Here is a 25,940-nt window from a genome sequence, read left to right on the forward strand (position 1 = left end):
GACTGCCTGGATGTTCCTTGCCGATCCCCTTTACAGGGCGCTTCCCCCTGGACTGCGGAGGGCTGCTGCATCACCCTTCCTGAGGTCTGGGCTGGTTTGCAGATCCGGCGGAGTCCGCGGAGTGTGGAGGCGGAGCCTCACAGGGACGGTGTCGGGAGAGAGGAGCAGAGGCTGCAGCTTCAGCGGTTGCAGTGGCTGTGGCTCAGACAGAGGCAGAGCAGAACCGAGAGGCAGGATCAGAGTGAAACAGCAACTTTCCCTACTCTCAGCACTGGCTTTACTAATGGCCCCCAAAACTAACACTGGAGGTAAGCCATTGTCAAAAAAGAAAAATGCTGATAACGCAGCTACAGACATCTCTGTGAATACTGTGCCTTTAATCAGCACAGGGCTTGAGGGGGCAGTATCAGAAGCAGGATCAGGGGGCCGGGCAACGCAGCATCAGTCGACCCCAGGTCCAAGTACACCTAAAGAGATGCGGCCTCCTGCTGCTAGAACCAGACAAGCCACAGCTACAGCCACTGCCACCATAAGTATAGTAGACATGCTGAACCGGAATGAGAGAAAAAAAAAGCCGAAAGAGATGGAACCAGCTATGGTAATAGACCTAGAGACGGCCCCAGCAGTCCCTGTGGCAACATTACCGACAATATCGGCCACTCAGGAAGTTGTAGGGCTTGATCTTGGTTCAAACATTGAGGTCGCTTCACAACCAGCCTCTCAACCCTCACAGCCTCAAATTCAATCACAAAGGCAGATGCAGTCATGTCAACCAGATCAGGAGGTTGAAGTGGGGGGTGATACCTTGAGTGGCACTCAGGCCTCGACATTACAATTGATACATCCTATTGGTGCAACTACGGAGGATGGTGAGAGAGCTGGTAACGATGCCAGTGAGAGTACAGCCTCTATATCAGCAAAGGCCACGCTAGACTCAGTACCAGAAAGCATAGTAGAACATAGATCTATATACCCAACAACTAATAATGGAGGCACTCAAGAAGGTTCTACAACATGTGAGGTACTGAAAGAGGCTACTATGTCCACTATGGTCCCAGCCGAATCTGCCCAATCAGTGGATAATGTAACTGTTGTTCATTCTGGATTAATACATGGCGAAAAGGAGAAAGAAAAGGAGAAGACTCCTAGTGAATGTTTCTTTTCCGTGACAGAGGAGGCTGATTGGTCAGAGGATAAGGAGCTCCATAGTTCTGATATCGACTGCAGCAACCCAGAAACTGAGAGTGACAACGAGGAAGGGATTCCTTTAACCACCATCAAAAATATGCCTTCTCAAAGGGATCATCCAGAACTAACATGGGATCACTCCCCTACAATATCTCTTCAGGGAAACCCTAATCAGGGGACGGCCCAGACGCAGCATCAGGAGACCACGCAGCTTTCAATGATGTCACTGATGGCAATGATGGAATCAATCCATCAAGGAATAACAGCACATAGAGAAGAGACTCGATCAGACAGCCTTAAGGCCCAAGCTGCAATGCGAAAAATGAAAGGAGTGGTCAGGAAACTCTCAAAGGCCTGTGTAAATATAGGCGACAGGGTCTCAAACCTAGAAGAAAGGATCGTCGCCACTGAGTCAGAGGCCGCGGCCGCCACGAGCAAAGTGGAATCCTTTGGCGCACAAGCAGCAGACGTCCAGTGGAAGCTGGAGGACCTGGAAAATCGTCAAAGAAGGAACAATCTCAGGGTCCTTGGGATTCCGGAAGGAAGCGAAGGGCAGGATGTCAAAGCCTTTATAGTTAAAACATTCAAGAAAGCCTTTCCAGATATTGCTGGGTGGAACTGGACCACTGAAATCCAGAGAGCACATAGGACCCCATTTAAGCTGAGACAGAATACCAGAGAAGGCGACAAGCCCAGAGCTATTCTAATATACATAGGCAACTTTCTTCTACGACAGTCCATCTCAGAGAAAGCGAGACCAGACGCTAAAAGAACCTTTGAGGGAGGCTCTTTCTTTGTAAGGCCTGATTTCTGTCACGCCACCGTAGAACGGCGTTGGAGGCTGAGACAATTAATCAAGCCTTTTCAGGACAAAAGAGTACAGGTCTATCTCATTAATCCCGCCCAGCTAAAAATAATTCATTCAGGCAAGACCATGTATTTCTCTTCAGAAATCAAAGCTCGGGAGTATCTGGACTCAATTTAGTATGGTGGATAATTAATATAGATTGTGTAGTGTAGGGATATCCTACATACAATATATCATATGGTACTAGTGGAGTGTGTTGTACTACTAGCCTCCAATCGATCCATATAAAAGAAGGATGCAGCTTAAGGGGGATGAGTATTACGGTTGTATAGTTTATACAGGCCTGGGTAGTATTTTCAAATCTAAATATCAACCTTAGGTCGAGGTTTATAGAATCAAAGGTGTCACGTTATGGTGGTTTATGGTTTATGGTTCATTTATGAGTTGAGGACATGTTTTAATAAGTAGTCTGCAAAGTGTCCACTGCTGGGTTGCACCCATCACACGCACAGACTCAGTCTGCGCGCTTCACTGGGGAGAGGGTCGGGGTTAGGGGGGACAAGGTTTGCTGTGGGGTGGGGGGATGGGGGATGGGGGAAGCAAAAAATAAAAAGGAAAAAGAAAGTTCATGCAACAAATGTGTTTTTCAATATAGTGTAATGTTTAAAGTGGATATGCACACTCATGAAAAGCTCAGGAGAAAATATAATTGGTTAGAGTGCTGGCTTTGCTCCCTACAGGGCTATGTCTAGTATTAGGGTAGTTAGTCTAAATATTGGTGGGCTGAATAACTGAAAAAAGAGAGGGAGGTTTGAAGAGTATATAAAATTAATTAGGGCAGATATCATATGTTTACAAGAGACCCACTTACCATGGAAAAAGAAACATTGGTTAAATCTTAGGGGGTTTGAAATATTGTCCTGCTCTTCACAGACTTCAATGGTAAAGGGGGTAGCTATTATAGGTTGGGTAGGTCTGGGAGGGGCAAAAAAATCAAAGGCTGATGCATTGGGAAGATGGGCGATATGTGAACTGAAATTAGGTATAACTCTATGTACAGTATACGGCTCTAACCTGGATGATCCGGGGGTGATGGATCATATAGAGAGGGAACTTACTAACTGGTCTTCACCTATAATAATGTGTGGTGATCTCAATATTTCAGCAGATTTTGCAGGGGATACCCCATATATCGGTCGGAAGCCCCAGGTATTCAGGTCCGTGTCCTCTATAATTCAATCTCATGGGCTGAGGGATGTGTGGGGGTGCCAAAAGAAAGACGAACCCGGGTTCACATACTACTCACACCCATTTAATAAACATACAAAGTTGGACTATTTCTTAATATCAGCAACCTGTCTTCCTAATGTAAAAATTGCAATGCTGCCTAGGCTAATAACGGATCATAACCCCCTCATTCTTACAATGACCTTGAACATACAGAGGGAGAAGATCAGACCCTGGACCTTTGACAGAAAGCTTCTAGCGGATAGCAATTATTTAGCACATATTAAGAACTGGTCTCAATCCTTCTTTGATGCGAACAGATATAGCGCATCCCGGGTTATAGTCTGGGATAGTTTCAAAGCTGGCCTGAGGGGAGAGACAATCAGCTTTTCGGGTAGGATCTGGAAAGAAGCTAAGGAAGACAGAGAACGCCTTTTGGCCAAACTAGCGGAGGCAGAGGAACAACACAGGGTAGACGTCTGCCAGGGGACACAGGGCAATCAGAGTTTAGAAAAGCTGAATAGCATAAAGGCAGATATCCAACGGCAATTGACAAAAAAAGCAGCAGCAGAATATCAGACCCGCAGAGCCAGTATGTATGAAACAGGGGAGAATGCAGGCAGGGCTCTAGCGTTAAGGATAAGACAAGCTACATCAAAAAATGCTATTACCGAAATTAAAGGAGGTGATCAGATTTATAATAAACCAACTGAAATTCTTGAAGTTTTTAGAAGGTTCTATCAGGATCTTTATAAGGAAGAAACAGATATAGACGACTCAGGCATAAATTGGCCAGATACAGGCACTAAACTTATGGCTAGCGAGACAGAATCCTTGGAGCAAAATATCACCATGGATGAGCTCTCCCAGGCACTAAAAGACCTTTCAGCAGGCTATAACAAATGTTTAACCATTTGACAAACTAAAATGTTGTCACAGAGGGAGGAATGTAAACAAAAGAGGTGCCCATTTCTTAGACAAGAAAGCCAATCGGCGGAACATGAACGAGACTTTACTCACAAGGCTCCGAATAATTACGTATGCTGTGGACAAAATTTAAAACTAACACAAACACTTCCGAATTTCAAACACTCTGCATTATCAGTGGAACACTGCCGGTACTTGCGCCGATAAAAACAAAAAAAAGACATCAGTAAAGGGATCGAAAACGTAAACAAGCTTGTTTGTGTTTCACAAACACAAACAAGCTATTTCAGGCAAAAACATATGAGCGACCACTGTAACACTTGCTGCACTTGCGGTGCAAATTACAACATTTGGGAAACAATAACATTCGCACATAGGGGGAACACTCTCAACAAGGACAGCAAAACAAAATTAGGTGTGGCTCAATGAAAACCTGCGGATGAATTAAACACACATTATACGCAAACAAAAAGTAAAGGCAACACTGAACATCGGCCATCCCCGGACAACGTCGGGACGGGCTGCTAGTACTACTATAATAAAGGAAGAACTTTCAACCTTTGAGGCGGGTAAACTCGGGAACCACAGCGCCAATCCACACACCTGATACTCAGTTGGAATCGTCAGGGTGTGTAGATGGTTATAGGCTATATAAATTTTTTTAAAAAAACGTTATTTAAAAAGTTTACAGTAAAAAAAAAGTAGTCCCTCCGAAGTAGCACCGGCCGCGACGTGCGTGCTCACGTCAGTTGCGCGGGGAGGAGCGGCTTCCAGGAGCGTGACGAGGAGCGGTGGACATGGCACGGGGAGGACCGGTGACGTGAGGAGCAGCGGACAGGCCAGCGGTGGTGCGAGCAGCAGACAGGCTGGAGGAGCGGCGGCGGAGGTAAGGGAGCGGAGTACATGGCACAGGGGAGGAGCGGTGACGTGAGGAGCAGCGGACAGGCCAGCGGCGGTGCGAGCAGCGGACAGGCGGGAGGAGCGGCGGCTGAGGTAAGGGGACCTATGTCAGGACAGGTGGGGGACAGGCTGGGCGGGGGCCCGGGCTGCACGAGAAAAGAGAATGATTCCGTGTTTCTATGGTGAAACAACAATCATAAACACACCTCTAGGCCAAAAAGATTAGCTATGATGTAAGCTTTCCCAGCCAATGTACACTCTGTAGAACGGATTGATCAGTTGTACACCTCTGCAAAGAAGAACAGATATATTTAAAGCAGTATATCAGCAGCGGACAGGCGGGAGGAGCGGCGGCTGAGGTAAGGGGACCCATGTCGGGGCAGGCAGGGGTCGGGGCAGGCGGGGGACGGGCCGGGCGGGGGCCCGGGCTGCTGGACAATGTTGGGGCGGGTGGGGATCGGGGAAGCCTGTTGCTCCCGGACAAGGTCGGGACAGGCTGCTAGTAACCATATAAGGGCATAAATCTGGAATATTTAATTAGGGTCCTAGATACATTCACAACAATTGCACGTTAGCACTTTGAAAGGTAAGGGGGTCAGGAAATGTATGAAATAAACTTATTTGCATTAGTCATTTCTGCACCTTACAATTAGCACTTTTAAATATAACATGTGTAGTGTTTCATAGTGGAATTGAATGGTTATTTCTCAGAATATGTTTCCGTTATATAAATGGAAATAGTATGTAATGCACACCTTCACTTAAAATGATATAATATGCAATAATATCCTGTAATTAAGGATGTAAGGTGGCTAGATTTGGGCTTATCGATACGTTTTTAATCTGTATTTAAAGGACAGTTTTTTATTATTATGTAATGAGAAGATGTTTTGTTTGTAATGTAAATGTGTTTTTTGGAGTTGTAAGATGTTGTGATTGCAATGATTTTTATTAATCAAGCAATAAAGATTATATATATATAGTGTGAATATTCATTTTTACTACTCCGCTATCCAATATTGTCCTTACTGTTGCACTAACTTGAGTGGGAATAGTCATTTTTACCCCTCTGCTATCCAACACTTTCCCTACTGCTGCGCTCTCTGGAGTATGAATAGTATTTTTTACCCGCCCGCTATCCAACAGTTTTATGTTATTGGTGTATATATGTATATATTTAGTTGTAAATGTGTATGTATTTATAACATTATAAAATAAATTAAAATTAATATAATTATTAGTTGTTTTAAAGTAGATATAAATATATATATTTTATTATATATATATATGTTTAAATGTTTTTATTACATGTATTTATTATATTTGTTAAAATGTTTATTAAATCTAATTCATTGTTTTAAAGTTAATTTTATTATTGAATATATTTAAAACATTTTATATATATATTAACATCGATATTTTGTACAACTATATTTTTCACATCAGTATATTTTTTACAATATTTTTGTACTTACCATTATAAATATGGGATGTCGATATTTTTGAAATCGATATTCATAGCTGAATATTTTTGTATGGGGATATTTTGGGGGTCAATATTCTATCAGTGAACCCACAAAGTGCGTTCCTTTTACTTCCTGTTGATTAGTATTTAGGAATTTGGGGCCTCCTGAACTGAGACAAAAACATAAATACAAACAAACTAAATGGAAAAAAGTGAAACATAGAAAGATGAGACAGCTGGTACAAAAAGATGGGGATTTTTTTATCATAACAGCAGCTCAGGATTTAAATTTGATTCTGCAGGTTACAGTAAGCCAACAAGAAGCAATAATTTGGGAGGTATGCAGCAGGCTATTGATAATAATATCAGATCTGCATTCAAAGGTTTAGAATATTAACTCTTTCCATGCTCATCATGGAGCGGTTCCATCATGAGCAATGGTGGGCGTATGCTCATGACGGAACCGCTCCGTCATGGCACCCACCCATGGGGGATACGCTGGCGCTCCCCTATGGGCAGCCCATCTACACCCCCAAGCAGGAATGGCAGTGGAAGAGTTTCCTCTGCCACCCCCGACCCCACCTCGTCGATCCTGTGATGTCAGCACGCACAGCGCTTGACAATGTCATCAGAAAGCGCTGCACACCTGAAGCCATTTGGTATCATTTTACTCTGGACACTAAGGAGAACGCTGTGGGTATTAAAATATTTGGAAAATTTGCTATTTTCAGCTAAATATGTGGTTTGCAGGGCATTCTGGGTAGGAAAACGTTGGGGGATCAACGCAAGCCGTACCTCATTGGATTCCCCAGGGTGTCTAATTTTCAGAAATGTTTGGGCTTGGTAGTTTCTCAAGATGTCCGTCGAGCCCAGGTCCAAAATCCCAGGTGCCCCCCCAAAACCAGGTTGTTTTGTCATAGGTAATTTTAAAGTCTCCACAGTATGATTTGGGCCATTTCCTGTTTCACCACTATGCCTGCCCACACAAGTGAGGTACAATTTTTGTTAGAAGACCTGGGGTAATGCTGAGTGGGAGGAAATTTGTGAATCCACACAGATTACAGAACTTTCCCACACAGAAACCTGAGAAAAAAGTGATTTTCTCAGCTAAATTTGAGATTTGCATTGGATTATGGGTAGAATGTTGGGGGTCCCACACAAGCCATACCTCGCTGGACTCCTCCTGGTATCTAGTTTTCAGAAATGTGTGGGTTTGGTAGGTTTCCCTAGATGGCCGCCGAGCCCGGTGCCAAAAACTCCTGGGACCCTCCTTGCAAAACCAGGTTGCTTTGTGATAGGTAATTATGATGTTGCCTCAATAGATTTTGGTCCCTTGCCTGTCACGGGTACTTTACCCACCCACGTGAGTGAGGTACCTTTTTCATTGGGAGACCTGGGGGAATGCTGGGTGGGAGAAAATGTATGGATCCACGCAGATTCCAGATCTTTCCCCTCACAGAAATTTGAGAAAAAAGTGATTTTTTCAGCTAAATTTGAGGTTTGCAGGGGATTCTGGGTAGGAGAATGCTGAGGGACCCATGCAAGCCATACCTCGCTGGACTCCCCCGGGTATCTAGTTTACAGTAATGTATGGATTTGGTAGGTTTACCTAGATGGCCACAGAACCGGTGGCCAAAAACTCATGGGACCCCCCTTGCAAAACCAGGTTGCTTTGCGATAGGTAATTTTGATGTCGCCTCAAAGGGTTTTGGGCCCTTGCCTGTTGCAGGTTTTTGACCCACCCACGCAAGTGAGGTAACATTTTTCTCATTACACTTTGGGGAACGCAGGGTGGGTGGAATTTTGTGGATCCATGCAGATTCCAGACGTTTCCACCACAGAAATATGAGGAAATATTGTTTTTTACAGCTTTTGAGGTTCGCAAGGGATTCTGACTAACAGAACCTGACGAGAGCCAGTCAAGTCACCCTATCCTGAATTCCCGTGGGTGTCTAGTTTTCAAAAATGTATAGGTTTGCTAGGTTTCCCTGGGTGCCCACAGACCTAGGGTGAAGAAACTACAGCTAGGAACTTTGCAAAAAATTGGTCAATTTTCACTGTAAAAATAAAGAGTGTCCACCTTGCGTTTTGAGTTGTTTCCTGTCATGGACACTAGGCCTACCCACACAAGTGAGGTACCATTTTTATCGGGAGACTTATAGGAACACAGAATTGTAGAGCAACTGTTATTACCTATAGACTTCCGATGCATTTTTGCCTTCTAAATAAAAGACAATTTGTAAAAAAGAACTCATTTAGAAAAATGACCTATAATTCTCATGCTAGTATGGGTACTCCCAATTTCGGAAATGTGCAAATATTTACTGTTTCTAAACTCTATATTTTGTTCCAATTTCAGAAATACATAGGTGTCTTTCATACAAATTTTTCCATATATATATTTTCCCAAATTAATTGCTATATACCAGGCACATAATAAAAAACGATTGCAAGACGATTCTCAGTTATTGGCTCTGGGTTCGTCGGGTTATTGGTAAACCTAAAAGTCCTATATATCACCACAACCAGAAAGGTCCAGCAGATGTAACGGTAAATTTATTTTGAACAGGTATCATAATTAGAAGAAATTACAGGAGAAAACGTTGACACAAATGGCAGTTTTTTTTCAACTAATTTTCAATGTCTCCTATATTTGACTGTTAGTTTCTATAAAGAAAACTTGAAGGATCTACACAAATGACCCCTTGCTGAATGCAGAATATTGTCTACTTATTTAAAATGTATAGCTTTCTAGGATCCATTATTGCTTTCATAACCATTTCTACCATTAACTGGAAGGAGCTTGAAAGCACAAATAATAGCAAGAATAGGCTATGTCCCCGAAAAATGCCAAAACTGTGTAAGATTGTTTGGTTTTCTGACAAAAGCCTAATTGTCCCTGAAAGCTGGGAACATGGTGATTTCAGCACCACTTACCCCTTTGTTGATACTCTCTGCAGAGAAAAAAACAGACGCTTTCAACTGTAGCACTGTAGCCCTGTAGACCTGTCAACTGTTGCAACTGGGAGGGCAGTATACATCGGCATCAGAGAATGGCGGTAGAGCAACAGACAGCTCTCAAACTGAAATTTCTTCATGCCTGACCTTAAGATGGCACCAATGTGAGAAGTGCACTTTACTAGCAATAGCCGATCCACAGAATCCAAAATCAGACACCCATGACGGACGAAGCGGCCCGCAAGATATAGCAAGAGGTAGTCTCACCACCAGCAAATATACAGCGTAGTTGTGAAGGGAAGCCCATGCGTATGTGATACCACCGAGACTGCACTGCGTGTGGCCTATGCGTAGTGCCTCTTGGAGAGTTTGACGTCAGATACCTGGCCAATTTTCTCAGAATGCTGCCTGACCCTTAAATGGAGGTCTCAGGAAGACGAAGAACGTTTCCCCTTCTGCAGTGAGGGTCTTTCCCTACCAGCCTGACTGTCCCACAAATGGCCTCCATGAGTGTTCCCTTGGCCAAAGCACTCCTTCTCCCCTTTTTGGGGAGGGATCCAGCATTCATGCCATGGAGTTTCAGAGACCCACTGAAGAGTCCACAGCGACAAGGAAGTCAGACATAGCGGAGGACTGGGAATGATCCCTTTACCGCTGGGAGCGGTCAACCTACACAGCCGGACGTCGGACATTGTGGTTTTTTTCCCTTCTCCCGTTGTGTTTCCTATTCCCTCACCAACCTCTTCCTTCCTTCATTCTTCAGAGTGTACCCCTGGCCAAAGCACTTCTTCTCCCCTTGCTGGGGAGGGGTCCAGCATTTATGCCCCAGAGTCTCAGAGAGCCCTCTGAGAGAGTCCACAGTGACAAAGGAAAATAGTGGAGGACTGGGAATGAACCCTTTACCTCTGAGAGCTGTCACTCACCCAGCCGGACGTCGAACACTGTTTTGTTCTCATATACCTGTTGTGTCTCATACCAGCTCCCCCACCTCTTCCCTCCTTTCAGTCTTTTTCTTCCTCCCCTGCTCCTTTCCTCTCTCCCCTCATTTTCTCTCCCCCTGCCTGCATTGGTTTTCCTATGCCCATTCTATGCTTTTGTAACTCTTGTAACTCATGTAACTAAACTCCACCAACTGATGTAACTATGTAACTATGTTCCGAACCAATGTCCTTCCTGATGTAAAGCGCTCTGATACCTCCGGGTCTAGCCAGCGCTATCTAAAACTTTTCAAATAAATAAATAGCCCTTTTTCCCCATTTTTCCCCCAAAAAGAAAAATGTTGCTGTATGTATCAGCTCTTTTGGGAATACATGGCGGCAGTCGGCTGACTGCAGCGGTGCTCCGCTCGTCTCGGCCCCAGATGCCTTGATCTTTAGCGTTTCTGACTCACTCATTTCGTTTAGATTATGCGGCGGAGTTGAGCAGGTTTTCTTAGCAACTTTATACTTCTCTTTTCCGTGGCCCGTGACATAGTTTAAAACAAGTTCTTTGCTCCTACCTCCTACCTCGATGTGCCTCGATCATACGGCAAGCCTCGGCGCTCAGGAGAGAGGGCGTAGCAGATCCACGTAGCCGACCAGCTGCAGCGGAGGTGAACGCAGAGGTGAACGCCCTTTCCGAAGCAAGCCCACACTGGAGCTGCTACGCTGGGAACAAGCCGCCCTGGAGCTCCGCAGAGCCAGGCGGGTTCGATGTCTCCGCAGGGATTCCTGTACTAGCGGCGCCTCTCATAAAAGCAAGTCGACATTTGGAGACAGTGTTTCACCGCCTATAAAGCAAGACGGTGGTTTTGTTCTGCCGCTCACAAGAGCCTCACATGAGGGCAAAGCTAATAAATCACCCACTGTAAGTAAAATCTACGTTAATGAGGTGATAAATATCAGAAACAATCGGAAATCCACAAGCTCAACTTTGGCACACATGACCACTGCAGAGTCTGCTAGAAAGCTAAGAGGTAAGAGCCCAGCAAAGGGCTTGGTGGGGACCAGTATATCCCGTAAAAAGAAAGCTAAGGGTGCGCTGCAAGTTACTGAAGAGGAGGCTGGCGGGGAGGTTTTTGAGATAAGAAAAAGCCCTCAAACCTCTGCAAAATTAAATTCAGATCAGGAAACATCCTCTTATCTTTCAACTGAGGTTAAGGCAAAAAGGGGCAGGAAACGTAGCAAAGCGAAACCCCCTACAGCTTCAATACCTAAAATCACTCCATCTCTACGCTCATATTTCAAAGTAGTTCCCCAAATCTTAAAAATTGGGAAAGAACATCTCCAAACTAGCAACAATATTATGGACTTAGAACCAGGCTCAGAGATCATGCCAATCAATGGGCAGGTTCTGTCTCCGGTGACAGAGACCACAAAGTCCGCCTCAGCTAATTTTTTAGACAATCGGCTTCAAACGGCTAGTACTGACTCCTCTCATATATCACGACTAGCAGAGAGGCCATCTAATGAGGCTGAAGTAGAGAGTCTAATGCTTAAAAATACTGCAGACCTAGCTACACTAAATTCTGATGTGCCCAGGGTAGTGGATGAAACAGTATTACCCTCTGCACCAGCAGAAGGCTGCAGTGACCCTATCAGTGACCTTATCAGTGTAGCTACAGTTAACATGGAAGACAATTTTGAGGCTGGAATATTTTCTGAACCTCCGTTGATGACATCCCAAGAATTAAGTGACGCCGTCGGGTCAAGCTCAGAAACTATCTCTGTAGCTTCAATACAACTAATGTTTGCAGCACTATCCGCGGAGATTAAGCAAGGCTTTGCTGAATCAGCCTCCAATCAGAGGGAGATAAGAAGTTTCTGCGAGTCTCTTGATGAGAGAATAGGCACCTTGACGCTGAGAACTCAAGCACTGGCGGAAACTGTGGGTCCAATATCGATGAGGGCCGAGGGCACCACGGAGGACATCACAAGATTAAAAAAAGAAGATCAAGCCCTCTCGGAGAGAATGGAGCTCTTAGAAAACAACGCAAGGCGTAGTAATATACGCATCTTGAATGTTCCTGAAGGAAGCGAAGGCACGGATATTAAGACTTACATCATCACTTTACTAAAGGAAACTTTAAATCTTCCCCATTCTATTGAGGAGCTAGCAACGGACATACAACGTATACATAGGGATCCTTTTAGACGCAACCCACAGCGGACTAAACCCAGGAAAATTCTTGTAAACTTTCATACCTACTCCTTGAAGGAGCATATCTTAAATCAAGCACTCAAGCTAAAATCACAAACATTTGAAGGCTTTAACTTTCAGATTCGCTCGGATCTGTCCCGGTTTACTTTAGATAAACAGTGGGAGCTGGGCCAGAGGATGGACGCTTTTCGTAAATGTGGCGCTACTGTACAGATGGGTTTCCCTGCATCTCTCAAGATTATGCTAGACAACAAAATATACAACATTAGATCAGTGCAGGCTGCAGATGATCTCCTATTATCCTTGGTTAGCAGGAAAAAGAGGGAGTAGAACTGAGATGAGTTGAAACAGCTAATAAGAACGCCATCAACTCTTAATCCCCGAATGCCTAAAATTATCAAATCTTCATTAATCTTTATTAATCAAGCAGTGTCGATAAAATATAGCATGAGTAAATGAAGGCATGAAATCACTGTGTCTAAAAAAAAAAAAAAAAAAAAAAAGAGAAAGGGCAAGAAAAAAGGGAAAAGGCAAAAAAAAAAAAGGGGATATAAAAAAAAAAATAAAAAAAAATAATAATAATACTTGCCTATAAGATAAGCACAAAATCTAAAGGCGAGTCACGCTATAAATAGAAGAGGCACACAGGGTCGAGATGGGGAAGAGCTAGGGGCACTTACTTCCGGAAAACTTTCCGGTTGGTGAGTACAGGGTTTTCCCAGGGTAGGGAGGGGGGGGGTGGGGAGGGCACGGGGGGTGGTGGGGCACAAACACACCTCTAAGAATGAGCTCCAATCTTTTTATGTAAATAAGTTTTTGAATATAATTTTCTTTACTCATCTCAAGCCAAACAGCATGAATTCGTATAAATTGTCACATAAATCACTAATCTTATTGTTAGTCCTACCAAATAGCCTAAACTCACAACACAATGAGTAAACTCAAACTATTATCCTGGAATGTTAATGGTCTCCGCACCAAGCCTCGTGCTAATAGAATCATGCAATATCTACGAGATACCGATGCGGGGATCATTATCCTCCAGGAGACACACTTAATTGAGAGTGAGATACTTGAGTTGGTTCGAAGGAATAGATGGATAGAATCCTCGATTTCAACAACACAAGGTTCTAATACACGAGGGGTCTCGATTCGTAAGGTTTAAGATAAAACAACAGAAAGTCGATTCTGGAGGGAGATGGGCCATCGTAGCAGTAGAGTTAGGAGAAATGAAGTTAACACTAGTGGGATATTATGGTCCAAATATTGACGATCCCTCAGCACTGAAAACCCTATTCAACCACTTGTTAAGTTTCCCAGACCCGGTGATTATTGCTGGGGATTTCAATATCACTCTGAACCCACTTCTGGACAAATCCCCTAACAGCAGACAGAAAATTATCTCTAAATCCAGAAACTGTCTTTTAGGTTTAATGAACCAGTATGATTATATTGACATCTGGCGGTTTAGAGAGGGTCAAAGGCAAGACTTCTCATTTAGGAATTCGAAATATAGGCATAAATCTAGAATTGATTTTATTCTTACTAGTAGAGCTCTGGCTGATGATATTACCTCAGCACACTACACTCCAATGCATCTCTCTGACCACTCTGCAATTGAGTTAGAATTAAAATTGGCTATGGCACCTCTTACAAGAATGTGGTCCTTCGACAGGTCTTTACTCTCATCAATAGAAGATATTGAATTTTTACAATTAGAAACACGTCACTTTTTTAACACTAATAATGGTACAGCCTCAATAGGAACTATATGGGATGTATTTAAGTGTAAATTAAGAGGCCTCATCCAAAATAAAGTAGCCTATAGAAGAAGACAGTATACAGAGGAAGTAACCTCCATTGAAAACAATATTTTGGCAGTTCAGTCTGATATTGATAATACTGATTTAATAGACAATCACAACCTTGCCGAAAAACACGCAGAGTTCGATAGGCTAAAGCATACACTATCGGCAATTCTAGAGAAACGTGTCTTGCAGAGATGGGAGGCAAGTAAGCTTTCGCATTTCCAATATGGGGAGGGGGCTGGGAAATTACTTGCCTGGAAAACAAAATCTGACCGGGTCCGTAACAATATCTCCTCTGTTACATCCGCGGGGGGCACCTTTTCCAGGGACGATGAAATCAGAGTAGCTTTCAGAAATTTCTTTCAATCCATATATCAGGACGATCTTAATGTTACTCAGAATGACATCATGAGTTGGCTGGAAGGTATCTCTCTACCATCTTTAACATTAGAACAGAGCTGTTCCTTGGAAGAGGAAATAACTATCACAGAGGTAGAAGAGGCTATAAGGAAAGCAAAGTGTGGTAAGGCTGCAGGCACTGATGGTTTGCCATGTGAAATCTACAAAAAACTCATCACAGAGATCTCTCCAGTCCTAGTTACCCTCTTTAATCAAATTCTAAGAGACAGCGAATTGCCACCCGAATCATGGGATAATGCCTCTATAATCCTTATCCTGAAGCCTGGCAAACCCTCCTCAGATTGCGGCTCATATCGGCCTATTTCTATACTAAACGCCGACTATAAACTCTTTACCGCTATATTGGCCAATCGGTTGGGCCGGGTAGCGCCTGATATTATAGCTCCGAACCAAAAAGGGTTTATAAAGGGGAGACAGCTCTGTGAGCTCACCTATGAATTACTAGGCTCTATAGATATTGCTATAACAGAGGCTATCCCTTTGGTTGTCCTCACGTTGGATGCTACCAAGGCCTTCGACAGGGTGAATTGGCTGTACTTGTCTGAGACCTTGAGGAGGTTCAACGTAGGGGACAGATTTCGGAGAACGTTAAATTTGTTATATCGGTGCCCATCTGCCTCACTTTTGATAAATGGAGGATTGACGGAGCCCTTCAGGGTCACGAGAGGAACTAGACAGGGTTGTCCCCTGTCCCCCCTCCTCTTTGATGTATACATTGAACCTTTCGCTCAAACCTTAAGAGACAGTATACTCATTAAACCTTTTATTTTTGGTGGCTGGGATAAAAAGGTGGCACTTTATGCGGACGATATTATGATTTTTACTACGAGTTATGATGAAGCATACCCAGAGATAATCGAACAGGCCCTCAAATTTGGCAAAGTGTCAGGATATGAAATGAACGCTCTAAAGACAGAGTCAATGTCCTGGAATACTAATATAACTGACAATAACGGGACATCCAAAACCCAAATTCGCTATCTGGGGGTAAACATAGTTAAAGACATCAACTCGATTGCTTCTCTAAATTTCACCAAAGTAGCTGCAGAGTGTCGGAAACTTATGAGAGACTGGTCTCATCTTCCGCTCACTGTTTTGGGTAAGGTTAACCTCGTGAAGATGAGTATCCTACCGAAAGTTTCCTTTTTGTTTAACTCAATTCCACTTTTTTTTTATTCAAAACTAATCTCAAAGTTACAGAGTGCGATTACCAGCTTTATTTGGAATAGTAAGAGCCCAAGAATTTCGTGGAAAAAAATCAGGCGTCGCAGGGAGAAGGGAGGGCTCGCCGGTCCAGACCTTCAAATCTACGCATGGGCGTTTCAGCTTTCGCACACGCGCATGCTGTTTAAAACCCCTACATCAACAGGGATGGGCCTTCTTTTTTCCACATTATTGGAATGTGAAAGAGTAGACCAATTTGGTTTTTTGTTTAAATTTGGCGACCCCAAATTCTTTAAGAAAATAAAATTGAAAATCTTACAAGGGATTGCATCTACTTGGTATAAAGTGAGGCAAGCGACAAAGGTTGGCTACTATTCTGGGAAGGCTCCTATATGGAACTTGCCCGCCCCCCCCTCATGGACAATAGATGCCCTTACTAACCCGCTAATAGAAGCTGGTATCAATAGTTGGGATGACTTGTTTATGGATGGGACATTACTTCCATGGGACTATTTGATTAATAAAGTAGGCCCAAGTCTGTCGAGATTCAAATATATTCAGATCTCCAGCTGGACACAGTCATATAAAGAGCAGCCAGCACGGATTAGTAAACTGCCTATAGGTGATTATAGTGATTTGGTAACTTGCCTCTTAGACAGCCCAGTGGCAAAGAAAGAAATTTCATGTTGGTACAATAAAATAATCGATGAAATAGATGCTAACTTTCATCTACCAACATCACTATGGGCTGAACTAATGCCAGGCTTAGATGTGGAAGAGCTCTGGACAGCTTCTTGCTCAACACTCTGGGACCTAGTTAAACCCGCGTGGCTTCGTAGGAACCACCTCTTTACCATACATAGGGCATACTATTCCCCCCATAGGCTGACTAAGTTTTCTCTAACAGGCCCAGTCCTATGCCCAAGATGCGGGTCAATCGCAGCATCAGACATCCATATGTTTTATGAATGTCCAAACGTATCCGCTTATTGGGAAGCCATCAAGAATAAGCTATCACAATCTTTGGGTGAACATATTTCTATAGACCTCGCTCTTGTTATCTTTGGTCTTAAAAGTAAAACCCGCAACGCCGCAACCAATCTGCTATTTTATTCCATTCTAGCGGCACGTAGGGAGATATGTAGACATTGGAAAGATGCTCAACCACCTACAGTGCATGAATGGCGAGCGTCACTTCTTCAAATCTCCAAACTCGATCTCGCCAGAGCAGGAAATCCCAATAGGAGAGCTTTTTGGGCTATGCTTGGATAGCAGGGACAAACCTGTTTTTTTTTTTTTTTCCCCAGGTCCTATGATTAATGTGTGCATTCCTTATCCTTGCTACCATGACTAACAGTCTTGGTGTTATGGAGGTCTCGATAATTCAGGCACTATCCACTAAGGCACAGCCCTAAGCAAGAGCATGTCTGGCCTGTGGGTATGGTGCTGATGGGAATAGGTCTTCCTCCCTCCTGTATGAATTCTCCCACCAGCTATAAGCTGAGACAGCACAGAACACGACCATTCGCCTTTTTGCTCTGTGGCGGTCTTTTGGTTTTGATAGATTGGAGCTATGCACGCAAATGAGGATAAAAAAAAAATAAAAAAAGAATAGGCTATGTCCCAGAAAAATGCCAAAACTGTGTAAGATTGTTTGGTTTTCTGACAAAAGCCTAATTGTCCCTGAAAGCTGGGAACATGGTGATTTTCAGCACCCCTTTGTTGATATCATTTGCAGGGAAAAAAACAGACGCTTTCAACTGTAGCACTGTAGCCCTGTAGACCTGTCAACTGTAGCAACTGGGAGGGCAGTATACATCGGCATCAGAGAATGGCGGTAGAGCAACAGACAGCTCTCAAACTGAAATTTCTTCATGCCTGACCTTAAGATGTCACCAATGTGAGAAGTGCACTTTACTAGCAATAGCCGATCCACAGAATCCAAAATCAGACACCCATGACGGACGAAGCGGCCCGCAAGATATGGCAAGAGGTAGCCTCACCACCAGCAAATATACAGCGGGGTTGTGAAGGGAAGCCCATGCGTATGTGATACCACCGAGACTGCACTGCGTGTGGCCTATGCGTAGCGCCTCTTGGAGAGTTTGACGTCAGATACCTGGCAAATTTGCTCAGAATGCTGCCTGTCTCTTAAATGGAGGTCTCAGGAAGACGAAGAACGTTTCCCCTTCTGCAGTGAGGGTCTTTCCCTACCAGCCCGACTGTCCCACAAATGGCCTCCAAGAGTGTGCCCTTGGCCAAAGAACTCCTTCTCCCCTTGTTGAGGATAGATCCAGCATTCATGCCATGGAGTCTCAGACGCCCCTCTGAGAGAGTCCACAGCGACAAGGAAGTCAGACATAGCTGAGGACTGGGAATGATCCCTTTACTGCTGGGAGCGGTCAACCTACCCAGCCGGACGTCGGATATTGTGTTTATTTTTCCCTTCTCCCGTTGTGTTTCCTATTCCCTCACCCACCTCTTCCTTCCTTCATTCTTCAGAGCGTACCCCTGGCCAAAGCACTCCTTCTCCCCTTGCTGGGGAGGGATCCAGCATGTATGCCCTGGAGTCTCAGAGACCCCTCTGAGAGAGTCCACAGTGACAAAGGAAAATAGCAGAGGACTGGGAATGAACCCTTTACGGCTGGGAGCTGTCACCTACCCAGCCGGACGTCGAACACTGTTTCTTTCTCATATACCTGTTGTGTCTCCTACCAGCTCCCCCACCCCTTCCCTCCTTTCAGTCTTTGTCTTCCTCACCTGCTTCTTTCCTCTCTCCCCTCATTTTCTCTCCCCCTGCTTGCTATGCTTTTGTAACTCAAGTAACTTGTGTAACTAAACTCCAGCAACTGATGTAACTGTGTAACTATGTTCTGAAGCAATGTTCTTCCTGTTGTAAAGCGCTCTGATACCTCCGGGTCTAGCCAGCGCAATATAAAACTTTTCAAATAAATAAATAGCCCTTTTTTCCCATTTTTCCCCAAAAAAGTAAAATTTTGCTGTATTTTGGCAAGTTTCTGGGTGCCCTCCAGGGGAATCCACAAACCCTGGGTACCTTTAGAATTCCCATGTTGTTGGAAGAACAGGACGCAAATTTGTCGTGGATACCTTGTGTGGTCAAAATGTTACAGGGGCCTAAGTGCGAACTGCCCCAAACAGCCAAAAAAAGGCTTAGCACGGGGAGGCCTAGCAGCAAAATGGTTAAAGGAGAGCATCTTTTAAAGTACTTACTATTATGTGTGCAAATTCCGCCAGCAAATAACTATTGACATTTGTATAAAGGAAAAAGTTCTCAATTACAGGTTTTAAAGCTCATGATCTGGGATTCTTTTAGTGGTACCCTACAATTGCATTCAATCTTCATTGCAATATGTCGAACGGGGATTGGTAAGTAAAGCTACCTAGGTGAAATATCTGACCATACAGTAACTGGATTTTCTTGGGAGACTTTAACTTCCAGAAATACCAGGCCTTTCAGTAAGGTGCTGGAAGACGTGCCGGATGGGGGCGCGTCTGATGTCGATCGATAGCACGTTCAAGGTCTTGGCCATGATGTGGGAGAAGGATCTTCCACCTGTTCTTGCTCTGCAGATGTGCGGGGGTTTGGAGAGGGCGAGGTCGGCGGATCGGAGGTTCCTCTTTGGTGCGTGGAAGGAGATTCTCCAAATCCTCATAAATGATGGCATGAATTCTTAATGAAGGGCATGGGACATCCAGCCAACCATAAATAAGGTCACACATGTGTCTGATACCCCCTCCACCTTTTTTCAAGTGCATCATAGCCTATGATACCTAAGGAGGATGGGATATCAGCCACAGTTTGAAGGAGTATTCCATCCGGTCTAAATAAAGTACTTTGTCTGCCTGTGAAAGAAACATTGTGATATGTGCATAAAGCAGGTGTGGTTTGTATGCCAACATTCACAGAAAAAGACCATTAATAAACAATCACCAGTAGAACTGGAGGGCACGTTTTCTGCTTGTGAAATGCCATGTTAGAATTATTATTGCAGGTTTAAAATGCTCTCTCTTTATGAATGTTTATTAAACTACCATTTTCACTCGGAGGCAAACGTTGAAATGTAGGTCCATCTTTAGCTGGTAAAACTAACGTTTCATGGTGCAAATACTATTCTCTCCCTTTTAACTACATATTGACTTCGTGTTTCTGTTCAAAGCGTGTTCTCATTGGAAATATTGGCCCATTTTAATTAGCTGCTGTTGCCTTCATGAATACATTCAGGGGCTGGTTTCAATTTTCTGTCCCATTGTGTATATTTTGGAACCAGGATTTGATGTAACACTCTGAAAGATGTACCTGTGTGAGATATAGCACTAATTCCTTCGGACAACTGTTTACAATGGCTTTCTATCTTGGGACATTGTGGCTCACTGCCATAACAAACAATTGCACTTCAGAACTGACGGTTATCAGTTTTTTTCATATGACAAAACTGCAATGAGCACAGCTGGGAAGGCAGTCACTTGATCTATTTGAAGTTTTATGTAAGCATAGTTCATAATAGTTATGAGATTGTGATTGACTGTCCTAACGAACTCAGAAATTGTGAGGTGTTGACAAGCAGTCTTCTCTTGCATTGGTAAACATCTTGTGTAAAATTAACACGAAAATTGGCTGGCACCGCACTTACATCAGCGTCAGGCACTAATCCTCTGTTGAGATAAGTGATGGGTTGACATCCCCTGAGGCTGCGGTGGCAATGTTGGATTTGGACTTTTTTCAAGTCTCTCCTCAACAGTGTGAAAATAAATACGTTTCTTTTACCAAAGGTAGAGTAGGCAGGTGCATATGAACGTCGTTTTCAGTTTTAACCCTACGCTTTAGGCCACCATGAGCGGGCATCCTGTCTCCTCAGCTGACACCGAATGCCGGGAACTGCAGAGGGCGTAGCAGACAGGCCTCTCATTCTACAGTCCTGTTGGGTTTATCAGTGCTTGATCAAATGTTTCTACCCACCCCACTATGTCCTGAAAAACATGGGTAACACGAGGGATATGTTTGCTAGTAGAGCTTAATCTAGAAAAGCTTACTAGGCATGTTTATCCTAATCACACCTGGGTCAGCCATTTCTTTGTTATTTTGTAGACTGCTTGTCTACAAAATATCTGACATATTCACCTAAACTAAGCAATTTAAGGTACTATCTCAGCTGATTGCACTAGGTGCTTTCCAGCGTGTTTCAGGAGGGTCAAAGAGGCGCTATCAGGGGCTACATATTCCAGTACAAAGATGGATATTTGGGAGATGTATTCAACTATTATGTTTATTTTTTAAAACCGCTAGTGCCAACATAGATGCAGTAATTTGTGCCTAGAGGGGAGTTGTTATGCCTGATGCGATATTTCAGAAGCTCACAGAATTTAAGCCGTTGTTTACAGCTTAGTCCTAGATTCTTTAGATTCTTTAGAATAGGCAGAAACATATCTTGGTTTGTAATTCTTTCATGTAATTGGCAAACAATCATATATATAGATTTGCAAAGTCTGCCATGCAGCTAACATAAGAAAGCCACACATGCTGCTGAATTTGCATAAACAGACTTTAATCCTCAGACCTACCAATTCTAAATTGCATGATATAAATGTTTTAAAAGCCAGCCACCAAAAAACAAAAAGTAACTAAGGGCCTCATTACGACTTTGGCAGTCCTAGAGAGGGCCGCCCCCTGTGGGCCCGCTCCAGGACTGCCCAAGACATCCGCACACCGCCCGCTGGATTACAAGGCAAAATGCAGCGGGCCATCCCGTGGCGGCTGACCCATGGCACTACCTTTCAAAGGTTCATCGGAGAGCCTTAAAAAAGCAGTGCAGTGAGCCAACCACACCACGTTCCAGCACAGCATGGACTGTAAAGTCCATGCCGTCCTGGAACTGGGGGTGCATATAGAAAGGGGGGCACACTATGTGCCCCGCTGCATGCATTCCCCTAGACAGAAACAACAGGGGCCCTTTCGGCCCCCACTTGTTTCCTCACAGCCAGAATGTTCATGGGGGGGGGGGTGGGGGGGGGGGGGGGGCACACCGCTATGAAACTGCTGGCGGTGAGGAAACTCATAATATGCTTGGTGGTGCTGCAGCAGCACCACCAACCATATTGTGGTATCAAGACTGCTGTGCCACTGCTGGGGATGGGGTATCCCTGGCAGTTGCAGCGGTCTCATGGCAATCCGACTGCTGCATTTGTAATCCTGTGGGTGGTCTCGCAGTGAGGCTGTTGTCAGACTGCCACCGCGACTACTGCAGTCCTGTGGACCGCCGTAGTCATAATCAGGCCCTATGTGTTCTTCAATCAGTATTTGGTAGACCTGTCAGCCCTAGGGTGGTCTTCAACAATCTTTATTCCCACTCCCCTCCTGTTTGCTGAAATTCGTTTTTGTTCATTTTAGGACTTTGTGCTCAGTCCTTAAAACATGGTAAAATTGGCCTTCACCTGAATGAATGAATGAATGAGATTGAATTTATAGAGCGCAACTAAACCCATAGGCATCAAGGCGCTGAGAGATGGTACAACTGTTTGATCAGAGGAGGGCAAGGGGCAGGTATGCTTGTTGAAAAAGCCAGGTCTTGAGTGCTTTGCGGCAGAGGGCATGGGACGCAAGACCCTTAAGGTCATCAGGGAGCGTGTTCCAAAGTCTGGGTGCGAGGAAGCGGAAGGCGCTTCCGCCCCATCTGGCCTTGGATACTCGGGGAACAAACAACAGATTTTTGTTGGAGGAGCGAAGTGCCCTACCGGGGATATAGTGAGACACAAGTGAGCGAATATCTTCGGGCCCAGTCCCGTTCAGGGCACGGTGCGTAAGTCAGAGAGCCTTAAAGTTTATCCTCTCCTGCATGGGGAGCCAATGCAGGTTCTTCCTGATGGCCGAGCCTGATGAAAATTTCGAGGGAATCCACGACAAACCGGGCCGCTGCATTTTGCACAATCTGAAGGCGTTGGATCAAGCCGTTGTTAATGCTTAGATATAGTGCATTGCAGTAGTCTAGCCTGGAGGCTATAAGGGCCACTGCGACCTGTTTGCGTGCTTCTGGGGAGAGATAATGAGCGATTTTTCTCAAAATCCTTAGGGCACCACAGCAGATGGATACTGTCCTGCTGATTTGTCTATCAAGAGAAAGAGTGGTGTCCAGAATAACACCCAGGTTGCGGGCAGAGGATGATGGCGTGGGGCAAGAGCCAAGGGCAGGGGGCTACCAGTCCATTGACCAGGTCTCGTTTTTGCCTCCAAAAATAAGGACCTCAGTTTTCTCCCCATTCACTAAGGAAGTTCTTAACCATCCAGCCAGCGACCGCCTCCATACAGTTTTTAAAGTTAAGAGCTGTTATGTTCACAGATTGTGATATGGAGGCCATGATCTGTGTGTCTTCAGCATAGGAGAGAACTTCTAGCCCAAAGGATCTTACAAGCCTGGCGAGTGGGGCCACATTGACGTTAAAAAGCGTCGGGCTCAAGGAGGAGCCCTGGGGGACCCTACACTTCACAGGCTTGATTGGCGAAATGAAATCGCCCAGCTTAACTTTTTGCTTCCGTTGGTCAAGGAAGGATGTAAGAAGGCTGAGTGCAGGGCCATCAACTCCCAGCTTATTGAGGCGGCTAGCAAGAATAGTTGAAGACAGGGTGTTGAAAGTCGCCGTTAGGTCTAACAGCACCAGCAGAGTGGTCTGACCGCTGTCGACCTTAGCCCGGATGCTGTCGACAACCACTGTAAGCGCTGACTCAGTGCTGTGTGCCCTCCGAAAACCGTGCTGTGAGGAATCCAGGGAGCTGGAGCTGTCAAGGAAGGCACTCAGATGATGGTTAAGGTGTGCCTCCAAGAGCTTCGCAGGGGCAGGGAGAAGGGAAATGGGGCAGAATTTTTTTAGAATCCCGGGGTCCAGAGTCGGTTTTTTCAATAAGGGCTTGACAATGCCCATTTTCCAAGTAAGGGGATAGACTCCTTCTAAAATGGCCAGATTCATTACCTCCACAAGGGGGGCAAAATTGCCTGCCTACATTCTTTCAAGATTTTCAGGGGGCAGGGGTCAAGCGGGGATCCGGACTTAAGCTTGTCCAGAAGCAAGCTAAGATGGTCGGTAGTGAGGGGAGGAAAATGGGTGAGGCCATAGTGGGGATCGGTCACCTGATTCTCCCGAGTCACGGCAGATGGGGCAGGGGTTGCAGGGTTGAGATTAAGAGCTTCTAAGTCTGTGTAGATATCCGAGATCTTAGTATGGAAAAATTTGGAAATCTGATCACACAGATCTTGGGAAGCTACTATAGGGTCAGGTGACTGGAGGAGGGATAGGGTGTCAACTATTTTGAACAGGTCCCTAGGGGAACTAAGTGAGGCAGTTAGTTTCTTTTCTGCCAGCACTTCCGCTTTATAGCCTTTGAGGAGGATTTTGTGTTTGTCCTTCTCTATGGGGTCCTGGTGTGACCTCCATAGTCTTTCTTGCTTCCTGCATCCCTGTCTGAGGGTCCTAAGGGAATCTGAGAACCAGGGGACTGAAGGCCGCTTCCTGGCAGAGTAGTGTTGCAAGGCCGGCTCAAGGGATTCAACGGCCTCCGCCAGGGTGTTAGAGAGGTCAAGAGCCGCAGCATCGGCATCCCTTCTTGGCAGGGGCTTAAGTCTGGACAGGAAGGGTGTAAGAGTACCATTGTTTATCTCCCTGAAGTTCCTCCTCAGTTCCCACTTGTTGTAATCCGGCTGGGGCCCAGTGGGGAGGGAAAATACGAATTCAAGGGGAATGGCCAGGTGGTCCGACCAGGACAGAGGGAGTGGAGAACCGGTCTTAAGTCGGGGATCATTGGTAAATACCCCATCCAGAGTGTGCCCAGCTAGGTTGGTTGGACTAACCACTAACTGCGGCAGGCCACAGGAAGCTAGGGAATCCAACAGATGGACAGTATCGGGGGAGTTGGAATTTTCCAGATGGAAATTAAAGTCCCCAAAAATGGTTAGATTGGGTCTATCAATGTAAGGTTCCAGGATCTTGAGAAGTCCCTGACTAAAAGCAGACCTGGGGCCAGGGGGTCTGTAGATCAGGATACCAGTGAAGGAGATTGTGGAGGAAGGGTTTAGGGTGAAATGCATAGCCTGAACAGGATCGAGCGGGGAGGACAGGTAAAAGGTTCGGCATTTTATTGAGCTGTGGTACAATATCCCCAGCCACCCTCCCACAAGTTTTATATGTCCAGGTAGTCGAAAACTACCAAATAATAGTTTTACTAATGTGAGACCTTCCTCTCCCATTGGATAACATTGAGGTACCTGATTATACTTAATAAGTGATACCTTTTGTTTGGGAACAGGCAGAAATATAATGATTGGTCTCAGAACAATTGTAATTTATATGCCTCTTTAATTGTGAAGTCAGAATTTAAGTTACAATTCTGAAAATGACACTTTTAAAAATTTTGCATTTTCTTGTCCTAGCCATTTGGTGCCTACAGCCTGTGTCATGGGTCATATGACAGTGAATAGTTGGCAGTTGTCCTTTGTGTATCCCTTCTGGACAGTGAGACAAAGAGCGATTAAGTGTTGGCAGAGCTGTTATCTTGCCCACTTACATTTCAAAGGAGCTCCCTGGGCACACCCATAAAGAACTTCACCAGTCCTTTTTCACCCTAGATCTCTGGGACCCTGGGCAGGGAAGAATGACATTCTAGAACCAACCGGCAGGTGAAACTCTAGAAGTTTCTTCCCCTTCAAAGCTGGCACCGGGTATGAAAATAGAACCCTCAGGCCCACCTTAACCGTCAGAAGCCAGTTCTGCTGCTTGAAGATTGCCTTGCTGCTTAAACGCAGGACTATCAATGCAACTCCAAGATCTAGTTGACTGCCTTCCAGTTTTGAGCTACAAGGACACATAAAGCTTCAACAACTTAAAGCCTGGACTTGGACCCTGCCTGAAATGAGTCCTACTCTGAAAAGTGATG

The sequence above is a fragment of the Lissotriton vulgaris genome, chromosome 10, assembly GCF_964263255.1.
Source record: "Lissotriton vulgaris chromosome 10, aLisVul1.2, whole genome shotgun sequence".
Classification (NCBI taxonomy): domain Eukaryota; kingdom Metazoa; phylum Chordata; class Amphibia; order Caudata; family Salamandridae; genus Lissotriton; species Lissotriton vulgaris.